At 45.7% G+C, this 15,603-nt stretch overlaps 3 pseudogenes; all 3 read right to left on the bottom strand.

Annotated features, from left to right (window-relative positions):
* Positions 1-2,049: 2,049 nt before the first annotated feature.
* LOC143937194 (5S ribosomal RNA) lies at positions 2,050-2,168 on the bottom strand (annotated as a pseudogene).
* A 526-nt stretch (positions 2,169-2,694) lies between these two features.
* Positions 2,695-2,813, bottom strand: LOC143936318 (5S ribosomal RNA; annotated as a pseudogene).
* A 931-nt stretch (positions 2,814-3,744) lies between these two features.
* LOC143937246 (5S ribosomal RNA) lies at positions 3,745-3,863 on the bottom strand (annotated as a pseudogene).
* Between the last annotated feature and the right edge of the window lie 11,740 nt (positions 3,864-15,603).

Below are 15,603 nucleotides of genomic sequence, written 5' to 3'. Positions count from 1 at the left end.
TCGTTGAAGTCAGTCACCTGATCGCTACCCAAAACACACTCACGTCTTTGACTTCCCCCCTATTCCCTATATGTGGCCATCCGAACTTTGAACCGGGGACCCACGTAGAAATTCCAACCTAGACCATGTGTCTAAATTCGTCATTGACGGAAAATGGGCTTCTTTCTCAACCCTAACAGATCCGACAGGGCTTTTCCAACTGCCTTTTTGGAGGGTGGCGCAACAACATAATTTTCTCCATTCCATCCCCAATCCTCTAACGTTCGCCCGCCCTCAGACGGAGTTTGAGTCTCTATGCAGGAGCAAAGGCCCTTTAGCCCACATTCTCTCTCAAACAGATTACCCACACTTAACCTGTCTGTCCAACTGGGAAAAAGACCTTAATTGCTTGTTTTCCCCAGCACAGAGACAACGCATTATCACTTTGGCTCTCAAAACCTCGCTGTGCACGAAGATACAGGAGTCATATTTTAAACTTCTCACCAGGTGGTATTTGACACCATCAAAGCTGCATAAATGTTTCCCCTCTTCCTCGAACATATGCTGAAGGTGTGGAGAAGAAGAGGGCACGTTGCTCCACATTTTTTGGTCCTGCCCCAGCTTGGTGGACTTCTGGACAGAGATCCAATGCATAACACAAAAATTCAGACTTCTCCATCTCGGAAGAGGGTGCATTCTTTCTCTGGCAGCATTCACAGATTCCCATTAAGAAGTACAAAAAATCAATTTTACGGCATGTGATAAATGCGGCAAAATCTTGCATCCCTCTCTATTGAAAAAAAATGTTCCCCCCCTTTCATTACTCACTGGCTTAGGAAAATAGAGGACATTAAAAAAAATGGAGGACTTGATCCTCACATCACAAGATAAACAAGAATTTTTTAAACAAACCTGGGACATCTGGAATACCTTTATATTCTCGCTGGAAGGATGTCGCCTGCTATCGCCTTAGTGCTCTGAGCTTTCCTTGACTGGCCCCTTGGGCAGTGGCTGCCATCGTGTCTCGTCCTCTCTTCTCCTTTCCTGATCTTTCACCCCTTCTCTTTTCTGCCTTCCTCCCCTATCTCTCACCCCCTCCACCCCCTCTCTCTTTTGGAAAAAGTGGAAAATTGAGAATGACAGCCCCCACACCCCCTCTGGATGGATTATGCCAAAGGGACCTGGGGTTTGTGTGACCCTGGATGCGAATATACCTGTATCAAGTATTGTTCAGCTGCTTTTTGCTCTGTATTTCTCTGTTGCATTATGTACTCGGGGGACCGGACTGGAGAAAAAATTATATTTGAATATACCTGTATCAAGTATTGTTCAGCTGCTTTTTGCTCTGTATTTCTCTGTTGCATTATGTACTCGGGGGACTGGACTGGAGAAAAAATTATATTTGAAAAAAAAAGAAGCCTATGACACCTGGTATTCCCAGGCGGTCTCCCATCCAGGCATTAACCAGGCCTGACCCTGCTTAGCCTCCAAGATCAGACGAGATGGAACAGATTCAGGGTGATGTGGCAGTAGCCAATATCTTCAGGCACTCTCAACTCTCTTGACAAACGCCAAGAAGGTCACCTTGGGAACAAGCGGAGAAAAATAGGTCAACGCCAACAACATAAAAAGAAGCCTATGGCATCTGGAAATCCCAGGTGGTCTCCCATCCAGGTACTAAACTGGTCCCTACCCTGCTTAGCCTCTGAGATCAGATGAGATTGGGCTCTTTCAGGGTGATGTGGCCGTAGGAGATTTCTTCAGGCACTCTCAACCCTCTTGACTAACGCCAAGATGGTCACCTTGGGAAACAAACAAAAAAACAAGTCAACGCCAACAACATAAGAAGAAGTCTACAGCACCTAGTATTAGCAGGTGGTCTCCCATCCAGGTATTTACAAGGCTCGACCCTGTTTAGTCTCTGAGATCAGATGAGATCTGGTGCTTTCAGGGTTATGTGGCCATAGGTGAACTCTTCAGGCACTCTCAACCCTCTTGACAAACACCAAGATGGTCACCTTGGTAAACAAAAAAAAATAAAAATAAGTCAACGCCAACAACATAAAAAGAAGCCTACAGCACCTAGTATTCCCAGGTGGTCTCCAGTCCAGGTACTAGCAAGGCCCGACCCTGTTTAGCATCTGAGATCAGAGGAGATCGGGCGCTTTCAGGGTTATGTGCCCATAGGCAATCTCTTTGGGCACTCTCAACCCTCTTGACAAATGCCAAGATAGTCACCTTAAGATACAAGCGAAAAAAAACAGGTCAATGTTAACAACATAAAAAGAAGAATACAGCACCTGGTATTCCAACGCCATCTCCCATCTCCCATCCAGGTACTAACTAGGCCCAACCCTTCTTAGTCTCAGAGATGAGAAGAGATAGGGCTCTTTCAGGGTGATGCTGCTGTAAGCGATCTCTTTGGGCACTCTCAACCCTCTTGACAAATGCCAAGATGGTCACCTTGGGAAACAAGCGAAAAAAACAAAAACAAATCAACGCCAACAACATAAAAAGAAGCCTACATCCCATCCAGGTACTAACCAGGCCTGACTCTTCTTAGCCTCCAAGATCAGACGAGATTGGGTGCTTTCAGAGTGATGTGGCCAAAGGCAATCTCTTCAGGCACTCTCAACCCTCTTGACAAACACCAAGATGGTCACCTTGGGAAACAAGCGAAACAAAAAACAGGTCAACGCCAACAACATAAAATGAAGCCTACGACACCTGGTATTCCCAGGCGGTCTCCCATCCAGGTACTAACAAGGCCCGACTCTTCTTAGCCTCCAACATCAAATGAGATCGGGTGCTTTCAGGGTGATGTGCCCGTAGGCAATCTCTTCAGGCACTTTCAACCCTCTTGACAAACGCCAAGATGGTCACCTTGGGAAACCAGCAAAAAAAAATAAGTCAATGCCAACAACTTAAAAAAAAAGCCTATGGCATCGAGAAATCCCAGGCGGTCTCCCATCCAGGTACTAACCAGGTCCCAACTCCGCTTAGCCTCTGAGATCAAATGAGATTGGGCTCTTTCAGGGTGATGCGGCCATAGTAGATTTATTCAGGCACGCTCAAACCTCTTGACAAACGCCAAGATGGTCACCTTGGGAAACAAACAAAAAAAAAAAGTCAACGCCAACAACATAAAAAGAAGCCTACAGCACCCAGGCGGTCTCCCATCCAGGTATTAACAAGGCGCGACCCTTTCTAGCCTCTGAGATCAGAGGAGATTGGGCGCTTTAAGGGTGATGTGCCCATAGGCAATCTCTTTGGCCACTCTCATCCCTCTTGAAAAATGCCAAGATAGTCACCCTGGGAAACAAGCGAAAAAAAACAGGTCAACGCCAACAACATAAAAAGAAGAATATGGCACCTGGTATTCCAAGGCCGTCTCCCATTCAAGTACTAACTAGGCCCAACCCTTCTTAGCCTCCGAGATCAGAAGAGATAGGGTGCCTTCAGGGTGATGCGGCTGTAAACGATCTCTTTAGGCACTCTCAACCCTCTTGACAAATGCCAAGATGATCACTTTGGGAAACAAGCGAAAAAAACATGTTAACACCAACAACATAAAAAGAAGCCTGCGGCATCTGGAAAACCCAGGCGGTCTCCCATCCAGGTAAAAACCAGGCCCAACCCTGCTTAGCCTCTGAGACCAGACGAGATTAGGCGCTTTCAGGGTGTTGTGCCCGTAGGCAATTTCTTTGGCAATTTCTTTGGGAAACAAGGGGAAAAAAACAGGTCAACGGCGACAACATAATGAGAAGCCTACGGCACCTGGTATTCCCAGGCTGTCTCCCATCCAGGTACTAACCAGGCCCATCGCTGCTTAGCCTCCGAGATCAGATGAGATTGGGCTCTTTCAGGGTGATTTGGCCGTAGGCACTCTCTTTGGGTACTCTGAAGCCTCTTGACAAAGGCCAAGATGGTCACCTTGGGAAACAAGCTAAAAAAAACAGGTCAAAGCCAACAACATAAAAAGAAGCCTACGGCATCCGGTATTCCCAGGCGATCTCCCAATCAAGACACTAACCAGGCTAGATACTTCTATGGCACCTGGTCTTCCCAGGCAGTCTCCCATCCAGGTACTAACCGGGCCTGACACTGTTTAGCCTCCGAGATCAGACCAGATTGGGCGCTTTCAGGGTGATGGGGCCTGTAGGTGATCTCTTCGGGCACTCACAAATGCCAAGATGGTCCCCTTTGGAAACAAGTGAAAAAAAAACAGGTCAAGGCCAACAACATAAAAAGAAGCCTACGGCATCTGTTATTCCCAGACGTTCTCCCATCCTGGTACTAACCAGGCCCGACACTGCTTAGCCTCCGAGATTAGTCAAGATGGTTGTGTGCTTTCAGGGTGATGTGGCCGTAGGTGTTCTATTCAGACACTCTCAATCCTCTTGACAAACGCCAAGATGGTCATCTTGGGAAACAAGTGAAAAAAAACAGGTCAACGCCAACAACATAGACCCTAGTGGTCTCCCATCTGACCCTGACCCTGCTTAGCCTCTGAGATCGGGCTCTTTCATGGTGATGTGGCCTTAGCTGAACGCTTCGGGACATACTTAAAACTCTTGACAGATGCTAAGATGGTCACCTTGGGAAACAAGCGAAAAAAAAAAAAACAGGTCAAAGCCAACAATATAAAAAGATTCCTGGGGGCGTGGCCTGGACATGGCGGATTGAAGTCGCATTTTCTGTGAGCTCCCGGCCCCGGCCTTCCACCCACGGTATTCCACTGTTAAATCGGCATGCAATCACCCGAAAGATGCAGGACAAGGGCAGCTGCTAAGGGAGATCGCTCCGGGACCCCCGCCGGAGAGATGAAACGCTACTTTAACCCCACGCAAAGACGGTATACAGGTGCGGCCTTGGCGGCGCCACGAGGCACACAACGCGGGGCACCTCAAGCGTGACCTGAGAGTCGGGACACCCCGGCGGATCGGCACCCAGCCGCAGACACTCCGCCTGTAACATCGGCTTCAATGGATGTACCAGGAAGTTCCCGGGGGTCGGACCAAATCGACCAAGATCTTCGATCCTTGATACAGGCCCTCCCCACCAGAACGGACATTGAGGCGCTTATTTTACGCCTCGAGGAGACGCACCGCAGAGATATCCAGGAGGTGAGGGAAGATGTGTCCGCTTTGACGGAAAGGGTGTCTGCGGGTGAGGCCTCCTTTTCCACATTGGAGCACCGAGTAGCGGACTTGGAAAGGTCCCGAGACCAACATCGTGACACAGCTATTGCACTTCAGCTCCACTTAGAAGACATGGAAGACAGGAGCCGCAGGAACAATCTGCGGCTCCGAGGAGTACCCGAATCCCTCGAGGGTGAAACTATGGAGGCCGCCGTGCAAGAAGTTTTTCGTATCCTCTTGGAGGATCCCACGGGAGCTGTGGAAGTGGAACTTCTTCACCGGACTCTGGGACCTAGAAATGCTGATCCGGAACGTCCGCGGGATGTCCTATGCAAACTGCTACGATACCCGCAGAAAGACGAGATACTGAGAAGAGCATGGGAGCAGGGAGAAGTTGACTTAAATGGAGCTGCCATTTCCATTCTCCCGGATCTTTCCAGGGCCACGCTGAAACGTAGGGCCCTACTACGCCCCGTCCTGGAGTTGGCAAAAGCGAAGGGATGTACCCATCGTTGGGGATACCCACTTGCCGTCACCTTCCGGAGGGAAGGCAACATGTACACCCTGCAGTCGCCAGCTGACCTACCCGGCCTCTTCAGGTTCCTTGAGGCGGAACAGATCCCTGTCCCTGACTGGCTACAACTGCTACCTCGCCCGGTTGGAAGATCTGGTCCCTCAGCGTACAGAGGCCCGTTACAGCCCAGGTTGCAGCGCAGCCGACGGCGGCCTAGATTGGCCCAGCGGGAGGACCCTCCACACCGTGAGTAGCTCCCTTGTTTTGCTGCTTGACCCCTGACTTATTTTGGGCTCCCCCAACTGTCCTCTACCAGTACCCCCAGCGGCTTTGTGACTTTCTTGCCCTCCATAGCCCGGATTTTTTCCCTTATTTTTTGTGCTCCCCCCCTGCCCCGTTGTGTCCCCTCCGGACCCCCGCAGTGTCTCCTTTTATATGGAAGACTGAGCTACATTGATATGCGGTGGGGTTTTTTTTTTCTATGATACTCTATACATGGCAGCGGGACGATGTGTACCCTGGCAATAGATGGATATGGCAGTTGCTTTTGTTGAGGGCGGGGGAGAGGAGGGTTGATGGCCACAGGAATTACACCATGCTCTTGGGTTTTATGCTCTCCCCTGCTGCTAGGCCTACACACCTCCCTGACCGCTGGGATGCCAGACGGAGACTTATTTGCCATGTGGGGATTGTCTCCCCGGAAAACTCGTAGGTGCAGGCCCTGACCTGCGCCATGTATTGGATATACTATATACTGCCTTGTGTGCTGGACTGCCTTGAACAGAGGGACGTGACTATTTTTTCCATCTTGGGGGGGGAGGGGGGTGTTTTGCTTGAGGGGGGCCTGTTTTACCCTGTGGTCTGGGACGCCCGGGGTGATTCCACTGTGCTGGGGGGTGGGAGTGCTCCTTCGGGTCGTGGAGGAGTTTGATTTTGGTTTGAGGGCATTGGGGCGACCAGCAACCATGTTTGTTATCGGGGAGTGATGTAAAGGGTATGTTGTTAGCCACATGATTGTCTAGTGTTGCCTCTTTCCCTCAGGTTATTCTTCCTTTTATATTTGAGCTGGGCATTGATGTTAACATGTTTCCTCTCCCTGTGAATATTCTTCACGTCTTTATATGCTATATACTGTTCCACAAATATGTTCAGCTGTTTTTGCCGTTGTATGTTGTTGTTATATGGCGGATTGCCGGGGGTGTTGGGTGGGACCGGGGGCCACACTTCTCGGCCCTGTCCAACCACCACCCCACTTAGGAACGCGCCCGAATCCCGGTATCTTACTGGGGAGCGCTTTAGCTGTATTCAGCACATTTTGTTGTCTCTTTGCGCAGTTCTCTCTTGTGATTGCGCCCTAATAAGTGTCTATCACTTTTCCCCTTCCAGCATCCACTTTCCCTCCCCTGGGCCCCGGCCTCCTTTCTTCCACCTCCCGGGAGATGCGTAAACGCATCTCTGCGTCTTTACATTCAGCACAACTGGTTGATACGTGGAGACTTTTTCATCCCGGGGAAAGGGACTACACTTTTTATTCCAGACCCCACCATACATACTCGCGTATAGACTATTTCCTAATCCCCCATAGACATTTACATGCTGTTAAAGATGTTACGATAGGTTCAATAACTTGGTCGGATCATGCCCCGATCACCCTGCGATACACTATTACGGACATTCATAAATCACAGAGACCACCCTGGTGCCTGAATGACAGTCTTCTTCAGAACCCATAAATCCTTGCGGACATAACTAGGGAAATAGACTGTTATTTCCAGACTAACTTGACTTCGGAGAGTAGTCCCGGAGTGATATGGGAAGCGCACAAAGCGGTGATCCGTGGAGTGCTTATTAAACATGGTGCTAGGCTCCACAAGCAGAGGGCGGCCCAACTGTCGGCGTTGCTGCTAAAGATGCAGAATCTGGAAGTAAGTCATAAACGCACTCCCACAGTACATTTAGGTAGGGAGCTAGATGTGGCTCGCAGGCAGATTACTGACCTGCTTCATTATAGGGCGAAGGCAATGCTCCAAATATGCCGGAAAAAAGTGTATGAATCCGGCAAAAAGTGCGGGAGGACCTTAGCTCGTAACCTACAAGAACAAACACTCGCCTCCTATATACCATACGTCAGCTCTGCGGGGGGTCAGAAGATCTCCCTGCCGCAACAAATTTCACAAGAATTTAAAACATTCTATGACGCCCTTTATAATCTACACACGTCCCCGCCGCCTCCAAATGCTACCTCTCAGTATATCGCCGCCTCCCTCATGCCCACGTTACCGGTCAAAGTTATAGAGAACTTAGAGGAGCCAATTACGTTAATAGAACTTCAGTCGGCGCTAGGCACCACTACGACGGGAAAAGCTCCGGGTCCAGACGGTCTCACGAATACATACTATACAACCCTTCTCCCATCTTTGGGTTCACATTTGATATATTTTCTTAATGTCCTGAGCATGGGAGCGCACTTCCATAAGTCAACGGTACAGGCCCAGATCTCGGTGATACCGAAAGAAGGCAAGGATCCAGCGCAATGTGGGAGCTACCGCCCTATCTCCTTGCTAAATACAGACCTGAAACTCTTCACAAAAATTTTGGCCACTAGACTACAACGACATTTACCTAGCTTAATTCACTTGGACCAGGTGGGTTTCGTACCGACCAGAGAAGCCAGGGACAATACTATTAAAGTCCTGAATCTGTTACACGTGGCGAATAAGGAACGCATTCTGTGCGTATTCCTCGGGACAGACGCCGAAAAAGCGTTCGACCGAGTGAACTGGCAGTTTATGTTCTCCACGCTGGAGCACATTGGACTGGGAGACAGGGTGATGTGTTGGATTTCGGCGGTGTATTCCAACCCGACGGCCGGGGTGAGAGCCAACGGTGTTCTCTCGGACATCTTTGAGATTACCAATGGAACCAGGCAGGGGTGTCCTCTCTCCCCCTTGCTGTTTGCTCTGACCCTGGAGCCTTTCCTTTGTCATATTAGGAGAAACCCAGATATTGTAGGGATCGGGGTCGCGAATGCGCAATACAAAGTCTCGGCTTACGCCGATGACTTAATGTTTACTCTGGCTGATCCGTCCTTATCGCTACCTACCCTACTTAATGAATTTGAAACTTATGGCAAACTTTCCAACTTTCGTATAAACTTTGGTAAATCGGAAGCCATGGGAGTAGGCATGTCCGCTCCCCAGCTGACTAATCTACAAACACGTTTCAACCTGAAATGGACGGCAGTAGCCTTGAAATACCTGGGCACACTTATACCCCCGAAACTATCTCAACTTTTTCAACTTAACTTCCCACCCTTGCTTCATAAAGTGCGAGCTTTGTTATGCAAATGGAACAGCGGCCTCCATTCTTGGTTTGGCCGCTGTAACATCCTGAAAATGATGGTTCTTCCCAAATTTCTCTACCTCCTTCAAGCCCTTCCAATCCGCATCCCTCTATCCTATTTCGCACAAATCCGGTCAGTATTTTTGACCTGTGAGCCCCTGTGAACCTCCTGCCTGCATGAATCGAGGACACACAAGGAAACAGTCTGGAGACTAGCTGGAGAGTACCAGAGCGTCAGAAGAGAGGGTGAGAGAACTTATTTTTTTTGCTATCTCTATGGGAGAATAACGTTGACTATAAAACTTGAGCTACCCAGAGTGCATACAAAGGGCTGTATAATCATAAGTATAATAGTGTATGGACATTTGTGATCGGGTTCATAGGAACGGAACCAAAGACAATTGGAGCATATCAATATAAACACCTATACACCAATATACGGGAAGCGGTTCTTAGCTGTGGAGTGAAACCGGCAACTAAAAAAATAAAGCTGAAGAGCTGATGAGCTGAACAAAGTTAAGAGCACTCCTCCCTGGCAGACTCTGGTTTTTCTTGTCTAGACCCAACAGAAGTGCAGATGCATAGATGCACAGTGTGGGGTAGCATATAGATTGGACTTTAAAAAAAAAAAAGAGAGATAGTAAAGAATAATAGAAGCGGAGAAAGCAGTAGGAATGACAACACGTAGACGTGCGGCATTACAACCGGCTGCAGGTGGAAGTAGGAATTCGGCAAGTGTATTGCGGGCCTACCTGACGCCGCCAAAGGGAGAACGATTGACTACCCGAAACCAGGAAGGGAGACGGGGGAGTTTGGAGATGGCTGGTGGGCATACAAAGGTGGGACGAGGAGCATCAACATTGGATCACAATGAGCCAATGGGATATGGCCGGGGGTTACAAACCACAAGCAGAGAAGAGCGGAGAGTAAGTGGAAACTATTTGGAGGGAAGGCAAAGAGAAGGAATACCAACCCCAGGAGGCATGAAAGAGGACTGGAGGGGGGGTGGAGTAAGGGGAGAAAAAAAAAAAAAAAGACTCTCAATAATGGAAGGAACTCCAACAGACCAGAGCTTGGACTCACAAAGACCCCCCGATAAAGAAAGAATAGCTGTCAGCGAAGAGGAAGGAACCCAAGATATAATAGATGAGGGAGGTAATATACCCGAGGAAGAGCAAAAAGAAAAAAAGATGAAAGACAAAGACCATAAAGGACCTCATGTTGATACACCAAGGAAAGAAATGGCAAAAAAGAGTCTGGGAAACTCTAATAGGAAAGAGCAAAATAAAAGAGGTTCTGAGGGGGAAGAGACGGAAAGTATAAATATAGAATGGGACCTAAGAGAGCACATAAAGGCCCTCCCTACGAAGGCGGACATTCAACAATTAATAGCAACAGTAGAGAAATCATGTAAACTAGCAGTAGAGGAATTAAAAGAAGAGGTGATGACAATAGGTAATAGAATGGAAGGTATTGAAAATACCCAAGAAGAGATGGCACAGGCGGTAGCAGAGGCCCAAGACACTATTAAATACCATGAGGAAGTAATGAATAATTACAGAGATCAAATGGACGAATTTGAGAACAGGGATCGGCGACAGAATATACGCATACGAGGTCTACCTGAAAAATATCATAGCAGCGACCTGCCAACAGTAGTTCAAAAATTATTCTGTCAAATTATGGGAACAGCCGCGCCGGAATTTATTGAGATAGACAGAGTCCACCGTGTCACCTCCTTCAGTACTCAAAATAAAGAGAAGCCTAGAGATGTGATATGCAAACTGCATAAGTATACAATAAAGGAAATAATAATTAGAATTGCACGAGACACCCCCACAATTGAATACGAAGGAGTCCATATCCTTCTGTTCCCTGACATATCCCGTCGCACATTAATGCAGCGAAGAATGGTCCGACCATTGTTGGAAGCTCTACAGGCAGCAGATATTAGGTATCGATGGGGGTATCCCTTCCGTTTAATAGCTTCAAAGAACGGGAAAACAGCAGCACTCCGTACTAAGGATGATCTAAAAGAATTTTTAGAAATACTAGAACTCCCATCCGTAGATTTCCAGGACTGGAGAATCACTAACGTCAAGACAGTAATCCAACGACCGGAGCCATGGTCCCAAGTAGGAGGGAAAGGCTAACGAAAGAAGATAGCACATTTTAGCATAAAAGAACTGTAAGAAGGGAAGAGAAAAGAGACTTAGGAAGATATAAAAATAAGTGAAGTCAAGAGGGAGGGGGGGGAAGTATGGGTCAGCACTCAAACCCTCGCCTAACTTTACTGCAGGGTTTATTTTATTTTTTATTTTTTTTTTTTTCCCCAATTAGGCGGGTCCCGTGGAAAGGGACTGACCAAACCTGCAAATGCAGGAAGGGGGGAGGGCTCGGGAGGAGTTAGGAGTAACCAAACGGGCTCACCCTATCATTAGTTGGTGCATTTTACTAAGTAAAGTGTTAAGTTGTGGATGTGGCCGGAACGGAATTTTTCTCTTTTCCCTTTTTTTTTTTTTTTTTTTTCTCTTTTTTTTTGTTTTTTGGGGAGTTTTTCATAGGTGTACATGGAAATGGGGAGAAGAGACACTTAGCAGCAGATTAAGAATGGTATACAATTACTCAGAGCAAAGAAATGGTTAAAGTATTAAAAATAATGACTTATAATGTAAGGGGATTATGCTCACTTCAAAAAAGGGGACGTCTCTGGCAGGAATTAAATCATCAAGCTGTAGATATAGTGTTCCTACAGGAAACACACTTTACATCAGGATCCATACCAAGGCTACCGGTATTCCCATATAACCAATGGTTTCATGCGGTATCACCAATTGCGAGAGCAAGAGGAGTATCGATAGCCTTTGGGAATACGTGCCCTTTGACATCTATAGTGGTGAACACAGACCCAGAAGGGAGGTTCCTTTTTATTAAAGGAACATTGCAGGGACAAAGGTACACATTTGCTTCAATATATGCACCAAACACATGCACAGTAGATTTTTTAGGAAAAACATTAAGAGCATTAGAAAAATTTAGGGAAGGGTTTTTGATTCTTGGAGGGGATTTTAATGTGATAGTTGACACTAAATTAGACACAACAACAGGGAAAACACCCTTATCATTCAGAGCACTTAAACAGGTTAAAAAATTATTTCAATCCTCACATTTAGTAGATAGCTGGAGGGCACTAAATGGAGAAAAAAAAAACTATAGTTACTATTCAAAGAGCCATAACACCTATTCCAGGTTGGATTGGATCCTGGTAGATCAGTACTACCTGGAATATGTAAAAGCAGTAAATATAAAGTCAATAACGATCTCAGATCATGCCCCGGTGGTAGCAGTGATCTCCCTTACACACACAGGTCATAAGGAACGAACATGGAGATTAAATGAGTCATTATTAGATGATAAAAAAATAATAGAGGACCTTCAACATAAACTAGAGGAGTACTTTGTACTAAATACATCAGAGGAAGTATCTGAGCAAACTGTGTGGGAAGCCCACAAAGCGGTAATTAGAGGAGAATTAATAGCTCACGGGACACGAGTAAAGAGGGAAAAAAGAAAAGAGATAGAAGATCAGTTAGAAAGAATAAAGGAACTAGAGAACAAACATAAGAGCACTCGTGAACCAGAAGATGCCAGGCAGTTGGGAATTATGAGGGAGGAGCTTACCAAGTGTCTTGATAGAAGGGTCAGGGATAAATACAGATTTATAGCACACAGATTCTATGGACATGGGAATAAATGCGGCCGATTATTGGCTAGACAACTAGAAAAAAAGAGGGAATCATCCCATGTACATGAAATCAGAGTGAATAATAAACAAGTAAAAGACACAAAATTAATAGCAAAGGAATTTCAACAATTTTATGAGAAGCTATATAATATCCAACCCATTCCGGAGCAGGTGGAAGATAAGGGGAGGATAGAAGAGATGAAAGATTATATTAACGGTTCCACAATATCAATATTCCCTACTAGGATAATAGAAAAACTAGAAGAACCAATAACTAAAGAGGAGATAAAAAAAGCAATAGAAAACCTGCCGAGGGGGAAAAGCCCAGGACCCGATGGGTTAACTAATGCATATTATAAAAAGTTTGCTCAGATACTAGAAACACCTTTATGCAGATACTTCAACAAAATTTCTGCCTCCAGTACAATGTCCCCAGAAGCACTGCTAGCTTATATAACGGTTTTACCGAAACAGGGGAAAGACCCACAGGAATGTGCCAACTATAGACCCATATCATTGCTCAACTCAGACACTAAATTATTAGCCAAAATCATAGCCACCAGAATACAAGAAGAGGTAACACAACTGGTCCATCGCGATCAAACGGGCTTTATGAAAGGTAGAGAAACCAAAGACAACACCATCCGAGCTCTACATATACTCCATTGGATGCAAAGTGGCCCAGACAGAGTACCCAGTACAATTCTATCAATGGATGCCGAAAAGGCATTTGATAGAGTTGACTGGGACTTTATGAAAGAAGTGCTGAGAGCAATAGGTCTGGGAGACCGATTGATGGGATGGATAGCAGCCCTATATGCAAAACCTAGGGCAAGAGTGAAAGTAAACGGTACCCTATCAGGATGCTTTGAAATACGAAATGGCACAAGACAGGGGTGTCCCCTTTCCCCAATATTGTTCGCCTTAACTCTTGAACCATTTCTGTGCAGGGTGAGAAATAACAAGGGAATAAAAGGAATAAGAATAGGAACTGAAGAGCACAAGGTTTCAGCATATGCTGATGACCTATTATTTTATCTTTCAGAACCACAGGGATCAATAATGGCATTGATGGAGGAAGTTCAGAGATATGGAAGAATGTCCAACTTTAAAATAAACATGGAAAAATCTATATTATTACCTTGTCATGTCCCACTACCAATGTCAATATTGATGAAGAATGACCTACCATTTAGATGGGAAAAGAAATCATTATATTACTTGGGAGTACACATAACAGCAGAGGTTAAATCCCTATATGAATTGAATTACGAAACCTTAATAACAGAAATAAACAAAGATTTAAATAGGTGGAGGGATCATTCAATGACATGGTTCGGGAGGATAAATACTTTGAAAATGAATATATTACCTAGAATAATATATATTATAAATACTGTTCCGATAGCAGTGCCTCAGACCTTTTTCAAGAAAATACGCAAAATGTTTATATCTTTTATATGGAAGGAGAAAAATCCTAGGATAGCATATGACATCTTGCGCAGAAATAAGAAGGAAGGAGGAATAGGGCTCCCAGATGTTTTTATGTATTATAAAGCAATGGCTATGGTACGAATATTAAACTGGTGTCATGACTCCTTAAATAAAGCATGGGTATCAGTGGAAGAAAGTATGGCGGGTAGAAATCTAGCAGGGGCCCCATGGATACAGGCCACGAATAGAGCATTATCAAAGTGGACATCACCATTAACACGGAATACGTTAGCAGTGTGGGATAGAATGAATAAAAATGGAAAATATGCCCCACGTACATCACCACTAGCTCCATTAGGGGGATACCCATGGTTTCCACCAGGGGAAGAAAGGGGAGCATTAGGCTCCTGGGGGTCAGGGGGGAACACAAGGTGTTTAAGATATGCTCCATTGGGAAGTATACTCTCATTGACAGAATTAATATCAACACAAGGAGACATACATATGTCGAGATGGAGATATTATCAAATGAGAGACTTCTTTAATAAACTAGAACCCCAAGTAAGACCCCTGAGTTCCCTTACGACATATGAGAAGATGTGTCTGAAATTAGAAAAACCAGGCAATTTATTATCCCAGATGTATAAAATAGTTTTAAGTGAACAAAGCAGCACAACCCCTTACTTTATAAGAGAGTGGGAGAAGGAACTAAGATGCACAATAAAACCAACACAAGTAAAAAAAATCATGGAGCTGACACATGTGACATCAATAAGTGCAGCAATACAAGAAATGTCATATAAGTTTATAGCCAGATGGTATCGAACACCAGCTAGAATAGCAGAGATATATCCAACAGCGGATGGGCATTGCTGGAGAGGATGTAAGGATAAGGGGACATATCTTCACTTATGGTGGGAATGCCCCAAAATCAGGAATTTTTGGGAGGGAGTAGCCAGATGGATAGGGAGGATAATAATAAAACCTATAGAAGTGACACCCTTGCAATATTTATTCCATGGTACAGAAGGCTCCATCAAATCATATAAAAAAGGCATCACACCACATTTGCTGAACGCAGCCAAATCATTAATACCTAGATATTGGAAGCAGACAGCATGTCCCACATTATTAGAATGGAAGGGAGAGGTAGATAAAATAATGGAAGCTGAAAAATGGATATACAATCTAAAAGAACAACAGGAAAAACATAAAAATATGTGGGCAGGCTGGAAGCACTATTCCCGAGAAATAGAGTAAGAGTAGGCCATGTCGAATTAAAAATTCAGATAATCTCACCTAAACCCCCCCATAGATCTCCAAGAGGAGAGGGGGAGGGGAGGGAGAGAACAACTAAGAAGTTGCTGAGCAAGCTCGTATCCCCCAAAGGTACACCGTAGAAAGGGGAGGGGGGAAGGGAAGGGAGAGGGAAGGAAAGGGAAAGAGGG

Source organism: Lithobates pipiens, unplaced genomic scaffold (genome assembly GCF_037356315.1).
Source record: "Lithobates pipiens isolate NorthernLeopardFrog02 unplaced genomic scaffold, aLitPip1_a1.2 Scaffold_28, whole genome shotgun sequence".
Classification (NCBI taxonomy): domain Eukaryota; kingdom Metazoa; phylum Chordata; class Amphibia; order Anura; family Ranidae; genus Lithobates; species Lithobates pipiens.
The sequence above is the reverse complement of the archived record's forward strand: the minus strand, read 5'-3'. Positions and strand labels throughout refer to the sequence as shown.